The 16,694-nt window shown below is 36.6% G+C and overlaps 1 protein-coding gene across 1 annotated transcript in view; it reads right to left on the bottom strand.

Annotated features, from left to right (window-relative positions):
- LOC143664338 (teneurin-2-like) overlaps nt 1–16,694 on the bottom strand; it is a 392,537-nt gene that overhangs the window by 141,623 nt on the left and 234,220 nt on the right. The gene's annotated exons all lie outside the window — the stretch shown is intronic.

Below are 16,694 nucleotides of genomic sequence, written 5' to 3'. Positions count from 1 at the left end.
TTAAGTCTACACTAGCGCATGGCATAGACACAATTTGGGCATTTAAAATTTATAATGTTTCGAGAACTTTGAACTACTTTATGACAAATTGGGTTTCTAAAATCTGTTTCCCCCAAATCCATAGTTTACTCATTCCCTCATTTATTTTATCAATGTATGGATTCGGCTAAATTGGTCTATGCTGAATCTAGCTGCAGTGCCCCAGCCCCATTTGCTAGTGATACACACACAGAGTTAGTGTGGGCTTTATTGACACTGATATTTGTGAAAAAAGCCTAGGAGCAATAGGCTGATGGATTGGCTTCATCCTCTAGGGAGCGCAGTGGGCTCAAGGTCTAGTCCAGCTGCAGGTGGATTTAGAACTTGTTGGAAGTGAAAATTCTCAGACCTCTCCCAGACCCACTGAATTAGACACCTGGACAATGTGGCCATCTGTGTTTTAAGGAACCCTCCAGAGGACTATGTGTATGTGTGCATGTCTTCAACATTTTCTATTGCGAAAAAAGAATATATATGCAGGAAAGTATTCAATTTCAAAGTACAGTTTAACAAACAGTCCTAGAACAAATTTCAAAGTATGGTATGGATTACAGGTTCACAAATTCAGGTATTTCCTTCTAGCTGTTCTAATACACTAGAGATTAAGAAGTATAATTATAGTGATTCAGCAGTCACAAGGATTTGTTAAATCCCATCTTCTCTGTTACAACTCCTCCTTCTCATTTCCTCCTTCGCCCAGTCTTCAGGGATATTTGGGCAGCGGCCCTTCTAACTTTTTCATGTTGTAAAGAGGTGTTGACATTATGGGGTACGTGGATGCAACTGGTTGATGTTCTTGGGTTTCAGGGTTTATCTGACAGAGGAACAATCTGGAGATATTAGGTTTCTGAAAAAATGAACTTAGTGAGTAAAACGTCTATAGAGACTCAGATAGAACGCTGGGTATTCTTTAGAGGTTTCAGGAATACTGTTGGTTGGGGGGCTTGGCATACCATGGTAATTAACAATATCTGGCTGAAGTTTGCATAAGAGTAACTTTCAAAACAGCTTCTTGACTCTATTTGAACTCTCTTAACCATTAATACCTTATTTTGTTTTATTTCTTTTCCCCTTTTGGTGAGGTAGGCATTGTCGATCCCACAGAGCTAGGGCCAGGCTCATCCCCTACAGAGGATTTTGGCCCACACTTAAGTCTGAGAACCACAGCTTTTGGTCAACCTCTTGCCTGAACCTGTGTGAGATACCATCCAACAGCATCAGGTGATGAGGCTATTGTGTGCTCATGTCTGCGAGGTTAATAGGTTCCATAACATGAAAATATATACAGGGAACACATTTAAATCTTAGGATGATACAGAAAAATAAAACTATTAACTAAAATAAAATTTACAAAGAATGGCAAGTAAAATAAAAAATCTCTCAAAGCGAAATCTATCAAATCTCACTGTAAAGGGGAAAAGAAGTCATCGGTGCTATTTTAAGACCTACAATATTTCTGAACTGAACTTCCAAGTTGTCTTTCAGTTTTTGTTTACTGTATTTTTAGATCTCCCTCTGCATGCTATGTTTTCTTTTAGACATACTGCCAATTTTTTGAATCTGTCATCTGGTTTTGAAAATGAGGTTTCTCATCATTTTTTGGGCATTTCACCATTTCAGTTGTCACACTAATGCTAGGTACATCTGGAAGTTCCTAGGATAGGATGGATTTAGAGTTTACATTTAAAAGCGTGTCAAATAATTACCGATATTTAATTTCATATTACTTCTGAAAAAAAAAATCCATTAGAGTTTCTACAGCTTTTCTTCCACGCCATCCCTTAAATTAAATTTCATATTAAAAGGGCTAGATTCTAGGATTTCTCAGGATTTACGTTTTCAAATTTAAATTCAAAAAAGCAGAAATGAATGACATGGAATGATTTAGCCTGGGGGCTTGTTCTTTTTAACCATCAGATACACTGAAAATCACAGGAAAGGAATCATATGAGTCAGGCTGGCACCCTCATCTTGTTTTATTATATGGTTTCATACTGTTTTCGGGTTTCTGTTCCCAATACCGGTCATTTATTTATTCATTTTCTTCCAAGACAAATGTGCTCTTGATGGATGATACTGTTTAAATTACTATTAATAAAAAAATAACTTGACACCCTTAAACTTTGATCCTGTTTCTGTAAAGTTTCAAAATGCTAATCAAAAGTATTCTTTTCCTTCCAAAACTTGCAGCCTGACTTCAGAAAGTTAATTAATGTGACCTGCAAAAGAATCGGCTGTGGAGGCTGTTTGGGACGGGAACAAGGAGCATGGATTCAGGAGTCAAATTGCTTAGCTATGAATTCAGCTCTGTCCCTTACTGGTGCGATAACCTTGAACGATTTCTTAACCTCTGTGTGCCTGAGCTTTCTCATTTATGGAAAGTGCATAAGAGTGTATCTATCTCGTGTTGTTATTAGGGAGACTCAATTAAGCCACTGCTTGTATCTGGCCTAGCATGGGGTCTAATCCTCAATATTAAATATTTGTTACTTATAATTTTATTGAAAATAGTTTTATAAATGGCTCATCTCTGATATTACATCTGGCTAAGAATTGCTTTCAGTTAGTGGCTATTATTAAATACTTTCTATCCTGGTATTGGCTGATTTTCCTTAAACTTATCAACATGGATGGCTGGAAAGATGACCAAATGGAAAAGCAGATGGATCCAAGCAGTCATTAGCGGGGAGCTCTCTTGGGAAGCTGGGAGTTGGAAAAACACATCCTCCACAATTACCCATTTCTACCCACAGGTACACTTCCTCCTAGCCTCCACACCGACCCCAGTAGCATGCACACAGGACCAGCTAGGAGCAATCCCACTATTCATGAATCTGGAAGCAACATGCCCCTCCTATTACTTTCTCCACGTAATTGCAGGTGCTTGGTCATGCCATATGGAAGGCTTGCCTTTACTAGTTTAAAGCACACAAAGTATTTTAGAATATGATTATATATAAGGTATCTTAGTCGCTACATCTTTTTTCTCTTTTAAAGGAAAATATATAAATATTCTGTATAATAAATAGAGATATATAATCACTTATAGTTTCTCTATGTGTGTGTGTATGTATATATATATATATGAATGCATGTGAACACTCATTGCAGAAAATACTTTGCATGGATACATCAAGCCATTATATATATATATGAGCTAGTCCCATCCCTTTGTTGAGTTATTCATTACCACCAGAGGAGAAGAAACTCATCTGAAGGGTGAAATTTGAAAAAGGGGAGAAGATCCTTCTCAAACCACGCAAGGGAGGTTTGGGATTGTGTGGTTTACCCGTGACTGGATGTCTGAATTTAATGGGGAGAGGGATAGTTTCGGGGTGACAGAATATTAGAAAGCTGCTACTGATCTTCCTTTATCTGGCTGTCCCTCTGCTAGTTTTCTTTGGTCCTTTATAAATCCTTTATGTGACTCAAATTACCATTCCATAATTTTTTGTTGCCCCTTAACATACTAAATATTCCCCTCTGTCATTAAATATGCTTTCCTCTACAGCATCATCTTTAATGGCTATTCAGCATTTTCATTGTATGATCTTTACCTTATGAATGACTAGACAAGTGGGCTTTATAAAAATATCATTACTGTAAATAAATGCAAGCATTCGACACCCTTTGTGCAGCTTTCTGTTTATTTTCTGAGGATACATTCCTAAAAAAGAAGATTAACTGGGTCAACATACACGAACACTTGAAATTCTTTTATGTGCAGTGAAATTTGTCATCCAAAAAGTTCGCATCATTTCGTGACTGCAGAAACAAATGACAGAACCTCACTAGAATTAAAGAATGAAATTAAAACAGTATGTCACATTTCACTCCTATAATTTTTTTATGGTTTAGGTAGTAAGAAGAGCCACGGGGTGCATCCTTTGTTCGGAAAGCATTATTTTACTGTACATTGCCCAAGTGTGAAATGCCGTATTTCCTTAAGTCAAGTTACCTAATCTCTTGACATTGCAAATGTTAGCATTTGAAAACCTGTTTTGAAATTAAGACAAAAGCAAACATCATTGCCCATGTACATTTGAGGGAGGAATGGTGAAGAAACCATGGAAACCAGTGTATTGTGCAGACGAATTAAAATGGCAACTAAGAATTAAACTCCAGAATAGAACCAGCAACCGGCCAGATGAGGATTATAATTGGAACCCATCTGACAAGAATCATGAGGGGGGTTCCTTTGCATTTTTCTCTTTTTTTTTTCTTTTCTTTTCTTTCAGTCATCCTTTTGAGAAGCCTTAGATAAATCTTCTCTCCCTACACTTGTGTTCCTCATACAACTCTTTAAAAATATCAGACAGTCACGAGTAGACACAAGCACAGCTCATTTCAGGCCACAGGATGGCACTCTGGGTGTATACAAGTGGTGAAGGGCCCACTCTCCAAGGAAAGAAGCCTCACTCTACCTCTGGAGACTCTGAGAAACACCACTCTGAGCTCCATCTAAAAGCCCAGCAACTATGCCTCAGAGGAGTGTGCAACTGCTCATGATTCATTCATTTGGTCAGGTATGTTTGTCTCACACGTCAAACAATAGTGCGTTTCCTCAGAACACCTGGCTCCCCGGCCTTCTCATTTCCTGGAAGGTTACACTTAAAAGAGCCAGAACATTCCTTCCGCTTCAAAGGAAACAGGCCTATCACTCGGATGCATGTATAAGGAAATGTAGCCGTAGCCACTTAACTGCTTATGGATCACATGTCCTCAGAGACATGTATTGATAGTTAAAATACCCAAAATAATAGTGTCATTTTTCTTTAAATATAATTGATAGTTCACTGCCTGGGAGTGAGGTTTACACACGTTAAATGTAATAATATAGAGACTACAGAGAGAGGCTGTTTATTCCACATTTGGACAATTGATTTTGTCATTATCATTATAGTTATTATCAATTATTATTTCATTCACTCATTTATTATATCTTAAAAGTAATGTAAAAAGCAAGGCATCCTTAAGCTCTAAGTGTTAACATTTCTCATGTAATTACTATAACATTAAGAGAAGGAATAAATGACGGCATAAATCCTTGGCAGGACAACATACCCACTTAACTGAAGCCTTAGTTGGCTGTGAATAATAGTAAAAAAAATGTACATTGGAATCAGGATAATTATTTCCACTTACAAGAAAGAAAGAAGGAGTTTCCAGGCAAAAGCATAGAGGGATGAGAAGAAGAGAATGTGGGTACAAAGAGAAGCAATAATTCCAAGCAATTATTGGAAAATAATTCATTGTGTAAACTACAAGAAACACAATGGGAAGCCTTGAAGGCTAAGCTGAGAATTTTAGATTCAACCAGGACAGGGGAATGAAGGCTGTGAGTATATGCTATGTGATGGAAATACTGTTTTAAGATTAATCACATAACAGTGTAGAAGAGATTGGATTAGGGGAAAATGAAAGAGGTGAAGACAAAAGACCAAAGGCACAGATATGTGATAGGAGGATACTGCGGTAGACTAATGTAGCAAGGACTCAGAATATGGTGAGAGCAGAGGAAATGAAGAAAAATCTGCAGGCTGGAGAGATTCTGGAAGAAAAATGGCCTGTCCGGACTGGGTGACTAAGTGAAAAGAGCAGGGCAGACTTCAAAATCACCAACTCTGATATCCTATCGTCAGAACACAACCTTCACTCCTTTTGGCTCACTATAACAATTTTTTGAACTCATCTCCAAGGACCCACTTTTCATTTCTAGCAGCCCCCTCCAGAAATTCCTTTATTCATTTTCCTGCTCAATCGAAGTAATGGCATGGGAAATATCCTCACTTCCCTTGCACTTTCATTTCCATGCAAAACCCGGGAGGAACCCAAATAACACGCTGCTATGTTTTGTTTCTTCCCCTACTGAACCCAATCAATTTTACAATGCTGGGGATTATACAATAAGACAGAAGGGTATAGGTATATATTTATGAGACATAAACTCAAATTGTCCAGACATTTTACTACATTTATTTACCATTTTCATCTCTACTCTCAGCAACTATTGGCAACCATTTTCATACATCTCTTCTTTTCTTTCACTTGATAATCTTGCCTCGTTCTGTTTAAGAATCTCTAGAAGCTAGCTGTGGGATGGGAACATCATCCCAAACCTAGAAACCCACTCTATCTCCTTCCATCTTTTCCTGTTCTCTTATTTGCAAAAAGAAAAAAAAAAAAACAAACAGTATTCCTTCTGTTAAAAATCAAAACTTCTACTTGTGCACTGGATCTGAACTCTGCATCTTCTAAAGATTTCTCTTTTGCGTTTTTGACCTCACTTTCTAGAATTAATATTTTCCATTTACATGCAGACATGAGCTAGTATGCCTCATTCATTTGGCCAACAAAAGTTTCCCGAGCATCTCTACGTATCGAGTGTTCTTTGAGTTAGGGATACATTGATAAACAAGAAGGACAAAAAAAAAAAAAAAATCCTGGACTCATGGCATACAAGACTCCACTAGGGGGAAATTTAATCTCATCTCAAAACAAACAAAAACAAAATAAAGCAACCCATATCCATCACCACACAATTTCTTTGGCTATCAACCATTGCTCTGATCTACTTTATAGAAAAACTTCTTCAAAGAGTTGTGTACACACCCTATCTCCACTTTGTCATCTTGCAATTTTTCAAACCACTCCAATCTTGCCTCTTTTCCCATCACTCCACTAAAACTGCTCCAGTTCAAGTCTGAAAAGATATTCATGTTGCCAAATCCAACAATTGCTCTTCAGTCCTTATCCTGTTCGATACCTTGGCAGCATTGAACCATGTCATCAATCCTTCCTTCTTGAAGCACGCTTCTTTTGGCTTCTATTGTAGGACACTGTTGCTGGAATCCTTTTAGTTCGTGATTCTTTCTGTGTGCGCAGCTCATTCTCCTCTGCCAGTCTGCTTCCTTCTAATCTTCAGGAGTCAGCTTAAATGCTCTCTCTTCAGAGAAGTATTTTTTAATCTGCCTGATCTCACGTGGACTTCACTTTAACTTTTTCACATTACTCCATTCCTTCCTTCTTGAGCATTTGTCACAATTTGCAGTTCCGTAAGTACTGGAAAATTTACATAGTGCTTCAAGGAATAAGTCTTTTTCTCCCACCAATATATGCCCATTTTACATTACTAGGCTCTCTAGTAATGCAGTTATACACCCAGAGCCTAGTATATCAGAGATGCTCCATAAATTATAGTTAAATGAATGAAATAGTTTTTTTTTTTAATCTTTCTAATTTTAATTTTAATTTTTTATTAGGGAATTTGTAGGTTTACAAAAAATCATGTAGGAAATCCAGAATTCCCATAAACCCTCTTCCTTTATATGCAAAGTTCTCCCTAATATTGACACTTTGAAGCAGTGGGGTGCCTTTCTTACAAAGATGAAGCAATATTATGGTAACTATACCATCAACTTCATAGTTTACATTAGGGTTTACTGTTTGTGTTATACAGTTCTATTCTTTATTTTTACTCCAGTAACATGCATATAGCCTAAAATTCTACCTTCTAACCATACGCAACCATATAATTCAGTGGTATTAGTGATATTCACAATGTTATGCTGCCATCAACACCATCCATTATCGAAACTTTTCCATCATGCCAAACAGAAACCCAGAACCAGTTAGGTCTTAAGTCCCCATTCTCTACAACCACCCCAAAACTGGTCACCTTTCACTCTCTTTATTCAGTACCATTTTTAGGGTTGAATGAGACAGGGTCAAGAGTAACTTTTTGCCTTCAGGATCATGGCAATAAAACTCATAATGCAGGAAGATTGGGAAGTAGACTTCCTCTAGGAGGAAGACAGTGATCTATTGGGGAGCATGCTAGATGTGAGCTGTCAGCAGAAGATTTAAAGGAAAGATACAGGGCACTGATAGAGACATGTTTTAGTAGAGACTATGGCTGTCTCCCCATCAGCCACTTTACTTCCTTATCATTGTGTGGCAGCCAAAGATCTTACTGATAGACCTTCAATCTAGTACTAAGCGAATTGTACTCCATCCACCCTCTTTGGCTAGGGATTTGTTCATGAATCCAGTTCTAAGCCAACTGGTCAGGAACTGGCACATAGCAATCCAGCAACAACAGTGTTTGGGTCAGGAACGGGCATGCAGCCCAATCCAATGCAGGGGGACAGGAAGAAAAGATTCCTCAAGGATTTGTGGAAATTTTGCCTTGTTCTAAGAGCACTCAGAAGAGATGCACACGTTGTGCTGTCGAACATCAAAGAGGAAGCACATAGCTCAGACTGCAGCTGGTGATTGCTCCAGGGCTTGGATAATGGTAGCATGTGGACTGCAGGGCCAAAAGTTAGAAAGAACTTGGGTCCCTGATGTCATCATGGATAACTGTGTCAATGCATCCCGAAACCTTACTAACTGTGCTCTTTCCTTTTTTTTTTTGTATGCGGTATGGCAGGGTCACATTTCATTTTTTTTCCATGTAAGTATCCTGTTATTGCAGCGCCATTTGTGAATGTTTGTTTGTTGGTTGGTTTTTCTTGTTTGTTTTTCAGGGAAGTACATGGACCAAAAATCGAACCCGGGTCTCCCGCATGACTGCTCTTTCCTTTTTAACCCAATAAATCCACTAATAGGTTCTTTTGATTTAGGCTGTCTTCACTTTCTTCTTTTAGCTGAAATGTTATGAACAGCTACACATGTGGTAAGAGCTTGAGAAAATCACCATTGCACCGCCCTAGCTAATTCTGTTTTGTTAGTTTTCTCTAGTTTCATTAACTACTGAATATTTAATATAAATTTCTCCAGAATGGAAACTCTTTCCTCTAGGTTAGGGCAAAGTATTGTCTGAGCATCTTTCTTGATTCTATTCATTTAACTGCCAGCACAAAGTTTGCTTGATTTTGCCTATGTGGCTCCTTTTTGGTTTATGTCTCATTTCCATCGCAGTTCATAATTAAATTTGAGATACTAATGATAATGTACACATTTTTAGGTATATATTATATTAAATGGAATACTAAACCATTCTGGCAATACATGAAAATCTTTTAAATTCTTCAGCTAAACAAAATGTAAACTGGTTAAGCAAACCTTCCTATCCATCCTTAATGGTGTCAAAAAACATTCCATCCAAATATGAACTGCCTTAGAATTCATTTAGGACAGTCAAAAACTAGTATTTGGTAAACCAGTGGAATTTCTCTGTATTTGGGGAATTGGATTTTGTTAAATTTACTTTCAGCAAATTGCTTGCAGACAATGTATTTTGTTCAGCAGTTATGATGAAAGTGGCATTCTGTAGCAGGTACTCTGTTGATACGACACCCTTAGAATCAAGTTATTATAAGGAACACCTCATTTGTTCTTATTATCAAAATCACAGTCTGCAAAAATTGGAAGCATATTTATATATAGTTAGCAATTTAAAAGATTTCATTTCTCTGTTTTCACTGAGCTAACAATTCCATGTATGTTGCTCTTACATTTTAAAGCAAGAAACCTTCTTATGGTGGCCTTAAACTCCGTTTAATCAGAGTTGAAAGTGATACTTTTCCATGGATCAATTTCCTTCCTTTCTAATGTTCATAGATCATTTTAAGAAGATTCAGATCTAGGTCCTGTTCTGATTCATATTTGGCACTTGTTGCCTGTTCTTCACCTGACAGGAAAGGAAAAGGATAAGGTCATTGGCTGTCAACTTCCTTATTCCAAAAAGAGTCTGTGCCTTTAAACAGCACATGAAATTCAATATATAAAACTCATCAAAGCAAGGCGGGTCACAGGGGCTCAGCAGGCAGAGTTCTCGCCTGCCATGCTGGAGACCTGGGTTCGATTCCCGGTGTGTGCCCATGTAAAAACCAAAAACAAACTGATCAAGGCAGAGAATCTGTGAATAGAGACAAAATTAAGCACTGGATCGCCTGTCCACCTCTATGTTGGTTGACCACTGCAGAACAATCTGTTATCCATTGGATTTTTCCCTAGTGGCCGTGTTTTGTAATTTTTCAACCCAAGCCTTTATGTAAGCACAGCAATTGCAAATAAAATAGGTTACAGAAACATGTTTATTCCTCATATTTTATCTAATATCTACCTTGATTTAATATTAGCAGAAGCATGCTTATAAAGTTGGCAAAATATCTTCTTACCTTATTTTGTTTTTTAAAAATATTTCCCTGATTTTAAAAATATATGTATATTCTACCTGCTGTTCTTAATTCTAGTAGGTGCTCATTAAACATTCATGTAAATGATGAAATTTTCATGTAAATGATGAAATTTTACACCACAACAAAGTTCTGTCTTCTTACTTTTTTAATGGTGAAATTCCATGTATCATTTCAGAGAAAGAGTGGCATGTGTTGTCCCTAAAGGTTAAACCCAATATTGAAGAGTATTTTTTCAATGATACATTTTTTAATTATGATTTGATTTTTTAATCCACGTAGTAATGGAAATGTGTTTGTTTGAAGGTTCTCACCAGTTGGAAGAGAAAGAAACAACTGAACTAAAGAAGGTTGAACATTAGATCAAGGGATCAGTTTGGTTTTAATTTTTTCTGTTTTCAAAAAATGTTTTCACATAGAATTTTAAAAAGTATTAAAGACATAAATATACTATTAATATCTTATTATTAATAGTGATCATGTGTTATCACTTATCAAATGCAGGTTTATGCAAACAAATTAGTTTAAAAGTTAATTTCACTACTTCTTAATATGCAATATTTTTAATTAGAGAAGTTGTAGGTTTATAGAACAATCATGCATAAAATACAGGATTCCCATATACACCCCATTATTAACATTTTGCATTGGTGTATGGTACATTTGTTACAATAGATAGAAACACATTTTTATAATAGTACTATTAGTTTTAGTTTGTGGTTTAGCTCAATAGCTAATTCCTGTCTTCAGCAGACTCTGACTTGGGAGAAATTTTTCCTTAGTCCCAATCCAAGCTTATCTTCATGATGAGAAACTGAACCGGATTTCAGGGGAGAAGCAGAAAACATTCCATGTGGTAAGATTTGAGGGAAGATATTTAAGTCCTTGGCCTGAAAATCTCTCTCCCAAAGACATTACAGTATTTATAGGACTTAAGATTTCACTGTTTATATGATGCCCCAGTCAACGTAAATGACTAAGAACTTAAAAACAGCTGCCAATCAATCCATGGCCAAATGCTTTATCACTTAAATTTTTTTTGAACATTTTGAAACACCTTGCAAGATTTATTTAGACACAGATTTCTATTGCATATCCTTCCTATGGAAAATACAAACCAAACAAATTTCTAACTCTTCTTCATATTGAAATCCAAACTTATGAATCATCAATGTTCATGTTTTTCCACATACAAAAACTGTGCTGGAGAGCTGGTGATGCAGCATTTCTTAAAATAGTGTTCTGCTATCACCTCAGTGATTTTCCTCCAAGCTGTTGACATTCATTCTCTAAGTTTTATTGTTGATGCTTTCTTGATCTTGCAAGAAGGTTTAAATAGATTATCAGACAACAACTGGGATGCATATTCCCTCTTTAAATGCTCATTAAATAAAACCCCAAGTTGTTGCCTTTAATAAAACCAACATTTGAAGTAAAAATATATCTTTCCACAATGCTGTGACTACTGAAATTTGGCTGTGCTTGTAGTATGTAGATGATAGATCCATCAAATGGCTATCTGGCCAACAGCAATCAAATATCACCATCAATTGTTTTAAAGGCTTTAAAATTACAGAAATACATGTTCTAAATCTGATGGCAAAATGATGTTCCAAATGAAAGCTATTTATTCATTTATGTGACAAGAGCTCAGATAGGGGTCACAAAGTCATGTAGTGGATGGACTGGCTCTTCCAATCATAGGCTTAGAGATTCATGGCTACAAATTGCCACCCTATTGCAGAGTTTATGGCCTGATAGTTAACAGGGGAGTCCTATTTTGCCATATTTGTGGATCAAAGAAAACTCCAGGAATTGCAAGAGAAAGCGTTGCTACTCTGCCAAGCTGGCATCAGCCCTAACAGGAGAAATGGTCAATGGAGAGGTTTCTGGAAGTAGAGACATTACTCTTAGATAAAGTTTATTTTAAAAACAGAAGGAACAGAGCAGATACAAACTAATGGACTGAGGCATTCCTGTGTCTGGATTGAGAAAAGGAGCATGCAAGTACAGGCAACCTGAATGAAAGATATGATGATATCAGTCAGGAGACAGAAGGCCAGGAGTTGCTCTTGTGAGCTCTTTGTTTCCCACTGACATCAGTCCTAGTGGATGTTCTAATGACTTCAGGGAGCTTCCCAAGTTCTAAAAGTTGCTTGTCTAGATCTAGAGTATGGGTCACAACCCCCCTGTGATGTAGCTTCCTGGATTTTGCTCATTTACCTGCCTCTTTCTATATAACATCTTTCACCACAGAATCATCAAACAGAACATGCCAAAGAATCTTCAAGACTCCAAAAATTTAGTCCAAACATCAGGTTTTAACTAGGGCCCAGAGAGAAGGACATTAGTACATTAATGTGCTAATGTTCTTAGCATATTCCCTAAGAACACTCCGCTTTCTTTCAGTCACATACTATCCTTGGACATTGGGACTGTTTCGTTGTTACACCTCCCGTGCCTTCCCTTCCCTGATTCAATGATAGGAATCTCTATCTCAAACGTTTCCATAAATTGGCTAATTCTGTTGTTTATACTAGGAATAATATGGTAATTTGCTGCTGAAGAAATAGCTTCTACCATTTCTAGTTCATAGAGCCAATTTAAAAGTTTAAAACATACACAAACACAACCACTTGCACATGTAGAGACACAACCCTAATCTCAACTGTGTTGGGCACTGTGCTTATCATTAGGTGAATAAAAGATAAATTCTGACTGTCTTCCCCTCAGCGATCCTAAAGCCAAGGAGAAAGAAAACACTTAAGCCAGGATAATGAGACTTGAATCTGGGCATTCTAGTAGAATTGTTGAGAAAGAGACAGTCTTTCTTTCCGCTTGAGTTTCTTATAGGCTGGACTGTGGTTGGGAGCAGTTGGCAGCTATCTTGTGACCATGAGGAAGAGCCTATCTGAGAATGGAGGATTGCAGGTGGAAGCAAAATTGACAGACTGAGAGAGTGAGAGCAATATCTGATCAAATCACTAAGGCATCTGGATCCAGCCATGCCTGAAGCTGTGATAAATCTACCTGAAACTCGTCAGTTGCAGAGTCAAGAATTTCCCCTTTTTACTGAAGACAGATTGAGTCGGTTTCTGTCATCTTCATCTAAAGGATTCCTAATAAAGGAAAGAGGCAGGGTTCCAAGAAGAAAGACTATCATGCACAAAGGACCAGGGTGGTCAAATGGGTACATTTAGAAGCAGCAATGGCTTGAAAGCCCTAGGAGGTGGAGAAAGAAAAGTGTAAAGTCTTTTCACATGGACAAAAAAGGGGAACGAAGTGATTGTCACCTACATCACAGTTTGGTCACGTTTCATTTTTCTGCTCCTTTATATATAATCTCTTTGTCCACGATGGAAGGCAAACAGAATTCCTATTGGTTTTGAAATGTATCAGGGACCCAATCACACCAAATAGAATCAACCTTTCCTGCTGAGTTTATGGAATGGCCCTCATTCATAAGAGACTTACATTTGTGAGGATCAGGGATGGATAAAAGTCTGGCATTTTTCAAGTTAGCCTCTTCAAGTAGATTGGCTTCTAAGAAATGAGTTATTGTTGATTTTTACTCCAAAATGGTGTGTGGCTCTATTTTGTCTGAGCTCAGCAAAGTCCTAATGAAACAAAGTACGGTCTGGCTTTTAAACAATGATGAGAGAAAAGCCTCGATTGTCAGATTGTTGACTTCAAAATCTCCCCAACTTCAAGGACATATGCTTCACTGTTGCTATAATGAAGTTCTTTCGCTCTGGGAGTTAGAGTGGAGAAGAATAAAAATGAAGGATGATTTTAAAAACTATAGGAAGAGAAAGAAGGACTTTTTGTTTGAGAAAGAATTTTTGAAAGTAGATTTGTTTGTCCTTAGCTTGGGCATGAGAACTCATTACTGACTAAATTTTTCATGCTTCATCCAGATATACAAAGATAGAACTAGAGTTGGTAACTCAGGGGAACCTGTTCTCTGTGTTATTTATAACTCTCCACTTATTAAAGTTAAACCAATGCTATTTTCTCTATAACGAGATCTATCAGACATTTTAAAGTGCTCTTTACTCACTTGATAGAAAGTATCTGGGCACTTTTGAGTGTTTCATGGTTTTTACTCATGCTCATAAAAAATCCATAAGCTCCTGTTTTTTTGTTTTGTGTTGTTTTTAAGCACAATTTCAATTCCTGGTATAATTGTTTTTTAATTTCCAGATCACTCTATAAATTATGTCCTCCATATCAGGCTGTCATACATATATTGAAAGCCCTGCAAAGTAAAAAAAAATAATAATAATGATGATTTGCTTCCTTCTCATACTCACTTCTGCTAGTCTATCTTGGCTGGGGTATTTTCTGTTGAGTCACTTTGAAAACAACCCCTTCTAAATGCCTTTTATACTTAGAGGAGAAAATAAAACTAAGTGCTTTTCTTATCATATTAAGTGAATACATTATATGTTAACAAGCATTTTCTTATTTTTATAATGGAAAAATTGTTAAGCACAATTTCATTCTATCTAATTGTAATAAAGCAGATTTTCTTCTAGACTGGATACAATAAACAGCAGCCAACCCAAGGCAAGGTTGAAATTCTGGTGAAAATTCTGACCCTTATTATAAATGGATATAATTTTATAGATAGGTCAGGTTTTTTTGCCCTCCCCCAAAGATATGTTTTCAACTGCTTTCTTGCTTGATATTTTAAAATACTGTGCTACAAATAAAAATTTAAAAAGAGAGGAGGGGCATTATTTTCCTAAAACTCATGGTAGATATACAACAATATGGCATTCCATTTTAAAATAAAGTATGATATATTTCCAACTGCTTTCTTGCTTGATATTTTTAGATACTAAGCTATAGATAAAAACAAAACAAGCAAAAAAAAAAAAAGATCTAGAGCATTATTTACCTGAAACCTATTGTTATATTATACAATGATATAGCTTTTCATTTTCAAATAAAGTTTGAGGAAATCTATGCGAGCAGCCAGTCAGCTATGGTTATTTCTACTTTCAGAAAAATATTTGCCTAATTCCTATATACACAGCAAGGTCAAGCTTTTGAGCTCCACCTCTCTCATGTTTCCAAACTCAGATCCAGCAAGAATAAGTTTCCCTCCCAGATACTCATAGAAATTTGTCAAGTATTCATCATTGCCACCACTGATTAGGCACTTGGCATATGCTACCTGACATTGCTAATTATGTCTTTTCTGTACACATCTTCTTGTCCAAGCAGCTGGCTCTCCTTGACTATAAGGACAACATATTAGAACACTTTATATCTCCAGCACACAGGTAAGTGCTTTCCTATACCAGAGTCTCCACAAATGTTTCTGGATAATGCTGATGATGATGCCATAAAGAGGAACCATTATTTAATTTGCCCTCTGACACCAAAGCAACTTGAAAATACTCTGCTATCACCTTCTAACGGGCTTTGTATGTAGTAGGAACTCAACACATTTTTTGGCCAATTTCAAGCAATTTCTTTCAGTTTAAGTAAATGGTTCCCAGCTATGGAACTAATTTACATTGTATTTCTAATATACATTTGATTCTTTTAGCAGGTTCCTACTGATTAAACACTTGAGTCAGTGGTTCCTCATCCTGGCTTTATACTGATACTATTGTTAAAGCTTTATAAAGTTGAAAATGCCAGGGCCCAACAAAATACAAAGAATGAGAATCATTAGAGAGACTGTATATATATTTTTCCAGTCAATTTGGATATGCTACTAGTTTGAAAACCACTGAAAATCCTAGTCAGGGACTATTTTCTTGCCCATATCTAGCATTATTCTTCCCTTTCCTAAACTTTTCCCAGATGTAACCAGTATTTAAATCATACTTGAGATAACAGTGGGCTCATATTAAGGAACAATCAAGCGCTATAATTCATGTATATGTCTGTATATCCATATATTTCTTCATTACCTACACTGTCTCATAAAGGATTTGAAGAAGCTTTCAAAGTAGTGAAATAATAATAAATAATAAATAATTGAGGGAATTGTAGCTGAAGGAAAATAAGGGTGGGAAATGGCTACAGGAAGCAGGAGGTCCAGTTCAAAGGCTTAAGGTAGACTAGGGATTTATTTAACACTACATATCTTAGCAGCCAAAGCAAAGAGGAAAACATACTGCTACACAGTGCCCATGAGATAAAAGCCATCCATTTCTTTTCTAGACACTTTCTTCATAAAGAAAAAAACTATGAACTGTGATAGACAACATCCTCCACTAAATCATTTTGTTATGTACAAAATACAATAATGAATTTCCCGTCACTATTTCTTAAAGGCTCCGTCAGCGTAGTCTGCTAGCATGAATGAAGAAAAACACAATTTTGTAAAAGTAATTCTGTGAGGACCCAAAACAGTACAATTATTCAGAAAAGCAAATTTTAGAAGAATGAATGCCCTTCAAGTAGTTTTTCATAAATAGTATTTCACACAACTCTATTTTTATAACTAGTGTAAAAAGTTTAAGATTACTGTTATAATGAAAAGCCTGCAGT

Source organism: Tamandua tetradactyla, chromosome 20, assembly GCF_023851605.1.
Source record: "Tamandua tetradactyla isolate mTamTet1 chromosome 20, mTamTet1.pri, whole genome shotgun sequence".
Classification (NCBI taxonomy): domain Eukaryota; kingdom Metazoa; phylum Chordata; class Mammalia; order Pilosa; family Myrmecophagidae; genus Tamandua; species Tamandua tetradactyla.
Note: the sequence above shows the minus strand (reverse complement) of the source record. Positions and strands in the feature narration are given on the sequence as shown.